At 38.3% G+C, this 3,661-nt stretch overlaps 1 non-coding gene across 1 annotated transcript; it reads left to right on the plus strand.

Annotated features, from left to right (window-relative positions):
* Positions 1-2,248: 2,248 nt before the first annotated feature.
* LOC121227036 (small nucleolar RNA R71) lies at positions 2,249-2,355 on the plus strand. The gene has a single exon (XR_005924705.1). It is a non-coding gene; the product is annotated as a small nucleolar RNA R71 (small nucleolar RNA).
* The last annotated feature ends 1,306 nt before the right edge of the window (positions 2,356-3,661 follow it).

The following is a 3,661-nucleotide window of genomic DNA, read 5'->3' on the forward strand; positions in this document are numbered from 1 at the left end:
GGGCGTGCGTTGTTTTGATAGACCCACCCATGGCCACGTCGCACGGCTGTGGCAGCTTATCGAATCTCGTGTTGGGGAAAAATTTTGCCCTATTTTCTCACGGCCATGTCGCATGGCCATGTCTCCTCCCGTGGTGTGAGCACGGCCTAAGGCACACCCGTGTGCCTGGCCGTGTAGGTTGGAAAACCTATGTTTCAAGGACTCAGTTAGTGAATAGATGTTAAATTTTTTTTAAAGAAATCAATACTTTTAATGCTCGGGTTTCCTATCGAGAAGCGCTTATTTATAGTCTAAGCTCGACTTACCTCTCTTGTTGCGTGGCCATGGTGGTTTGAGGAGTTTACACTCCTCATCCCTACTACTAGTTTTATCAACATAAGGTTTAAGACGAGTACTATTTACCTTGAACGTGCCGAATTTGGGATGAATTACCTCGACTGTACCGTATGGAAAAATGCTAAGTACCGTAAGAGGGATTTCTTCATTCGGCTCAAAAGTGGTAATACGAGGGTCTGCTGCGTCTAATAGCACTTTCTCTCCAACCTTAAGTTGATTTGGGGAAAAATTTAGCTTGTCATGGTGTGGTTTTGGTTTATCATGTGTTTTCGGTTTATGTGTATGCCATTCATCTAATTCCTTGATTTGTAGCCTTCATTCTTCATAGATAGGTCCTTTGCTTGAACATGGCTCATGTATGTTCTTCGAACCTATTTCCTGCAAAGTAGGTTGCACCACATGGCCAGTTTTAATAGGATGATTTATACCACCACCTTTAATTTTCAATGTGTTACTCGAATTATGAGCTTGAAGGGTGATTGTTTCGTCTCCCACACGAAGTGTGAGTTCACCTGTACTAACATCAATTATTGTTCTAGCAGTTGTTTAAAAGGGCCTCCCTAAAATTAAAGGAGCGTTACTATCCTCTTCTATGTCTAGAACAACAAAATCAACTAGGAATATAAATTTGTCAATTTTAACAAGTACATCTTCAATAATAACCCTAGGAAATCTGATTGTTTTATCAGCTAATTGAATACTCATCCTAGTTTGTTTGGGTTTCCCAATACCTAGTTACTTAAACATTTTGTAAGGCATGACATTGATACTAGCTCTTAAATCAGCCAAAGCATTATTAACATCTAAGCTACCAAGTAAATAAGGAATCGTAAAACTTCCTGGATCTTTTAATTTGTTGGCCACCTTATTCTGTAGTATGGCTGAGCAAACCGCATTTAACTTCACATGCAACGCTTCATCCAACTTCCGCTTATTTTTTAAAAGCTCCTTTAAGAATTTGATTGCGTTTGGCATCTGTGAAAGATCTTCAATAAATGGTAAGTTAATATGTAATTTCTTTAATAATTTAAGGAATTTACCAAATTGTTCGTCTGTGCAGTCTTTTCTTGTTGCATTGAGATATGGCACACGAGGTCTGTACTCTTTACTTACTGGTGTTTGTTCACTGTGGTCTTCCTCACCTCTGCTTTTACTTACCACAATTCCTTTCCTTGGTTCTGGTTCAGGTCCCACTAATCTTTCCTTGTCTTGGATGGTAATTGCGTTGAGTTGTTCCCTTGGGTTAGATTCAGTGTTACTCGGCATGCTACCTTGTGGTCGTTCAGATATTAATTTGGTGAGCTATCCTATTTGAGTTTCGACCCCTTGGATAGATGCTTGTTGATTCTCAATTTCTGTCTCGGTACTCTGAAAATGAGTTTCTGACACCAAGATGAATTTTGTTAGCATCTCCTTAAGGTTCGACTTTTTCTCTTGTTGGTAAGGTGATTGTTGGAAGCCTGGAGGTGGTGGTCTCTGATTCCCTTGGCCTCCCCATGAGAAAATTGGGTGGTTCCTCCAGCCTGCATTGTACTATTACTACAGGGATTATTTTGAGATCTTTGATTATTACCAATGTAATTTCACTACTCGTTCTCTATGTTGTGGCCATAGGGTGGGTATTCTGAATTGCTTGATCCACCTACACTTGCTTCACACTGCATTACTAGGTCAACCTGTGAAGAACCAAGAAAACAGTCAATTTTTCTATTCAAAAGTTCTATCTGATTAGAGAGCATGGTGACCGAATCGATGTTGTCACTGATAATTATTCAGTGACATCTCTTCTATAAATTCATAAGCATCCTCAGGTGTCTTATTATTGATAGTTCCACCAGTAGCTACGTCAATCATCTGTCTAGTCGAAGGATTCAGGCCATTGTGAAACGTTTGAACCTATAGCCAAAGTGGTAACCCATGGTGAGGGCATCTTCGTAAAAGGTCCTTATATCTCTCCCATGCATCGTGGAGTGTTTCTAAATCCATCTGCACAAAAGAAGAGATATCATTACGTAATTTAGTCGTTTTAACCGACGGAAAATATTTTAATAAAAACATTTTGGTCATTTGTTACCAAATAGCAATTAACCCTCGTGGTAACTAGTTCAACCACTGTTTAGCTTTGTTCCTCAATGAAAAAAGGAATAACTGAAGGCGAACGGCATCATCAGAAACGCCATTGATTTTAAAAGTGTCCCAAAATTCTAAGAAATTCGCCAAATGAGTGTTTGGGTCCTTGTCCTGCAAACCATTAAACTGAACAAACTGTTGGATCATTTCAATGGTGTTAGGTTTCAGTTTAAAATTATTCGTAGCAATAGCAGGCCTAACTATGCTCGATCCAGTTCCTGTTAAAGAAGGTTTAGCACAATCATATATAGTACGCGGAGTAGGATTCTGATTTACTAGATCAGCGGCAATCGCAGGAGGTAGCGAATTTTCCTAGTTTTCAGCCATCTCCTCGATTGTGGTTGAAGTATCGTCCTCTTGCTCTTCCTCTGTGTATCGTAAGCTTCACCTTATTTCTCTTCGGTTTCTACGAATTGTGCGATCAATCTCACTGTCAAACAGTAATGGTCCCGACGGGTTTCTTCTAGTCATACACTATAAAAACCTGCCAGGAACGAACAAAAGAAAAATTAGAAAAGAAAAAAAATTAATTGCAAATAAAGTAAAATGGCTAAAGTAATAAAAAATCGAGTGTTCCTAATATCTTAGTTCCGCGGAAATAGCGCCAAAAACTTGGTACGTGATATTCGTGACAGGTTTTAAAATTTTATAATTAATCATTCTTGAAAGTAACTATTATCACGATGAAGGCAAGTGTACCTATCGAACAGTAGTATAGCTTTAGCAAGACCGGATTGTCGAACCCAAAGGAACCAAGAGTACTAGTAATTACTTTCTTTTTATTATCTAGCCTAAAAATTAAGGGGTTTCTTTATCTAAACTAATTAACTAAACTAAGGATGCACAGAGAGAAAATTGGGGAAAAGCTTTTGAGAAAACTCGATTGATTAAGACAATACCTAAGGAAAAATCCACCTAGACTTTACTTGTTATTTGACACTGAATTAGACGATTTATTTATTTGACTTGATTCATAGAAATCCCTAAGTTATATTATTATCTCTCTCGAGACTAATAACGTCTAACCCTAGGTTGATTAATTGAAATCTCTTTCTAGTTAACATCTAGTGTTGCATTAACTCGATCTATGGACTCCCTTATTAGGTTTCACCCTAATCTGGAAAAATCTTGTCACCCTATCTCTAGGCGTGCAATCAACTCCGCTTAATTATGACAAATTTACTCTTAGACATTC

This window comes from Gossypium hirsutum, chromosome A03 (genome assembly GCF_007990345.1).
Source record: "Gossypium hirsutum isolate 1008001.06 chromosome A03, Gossypium_hirsutum_v2.1, whole genome shotgun sequence".
Classification (NCBI taxonomy): Eukaryota; Viridiplantae; Streptophyta; class Magnoliopsida; order Malvales; family Malvaceae; genus Gossypium; species Gossypium hirsutum.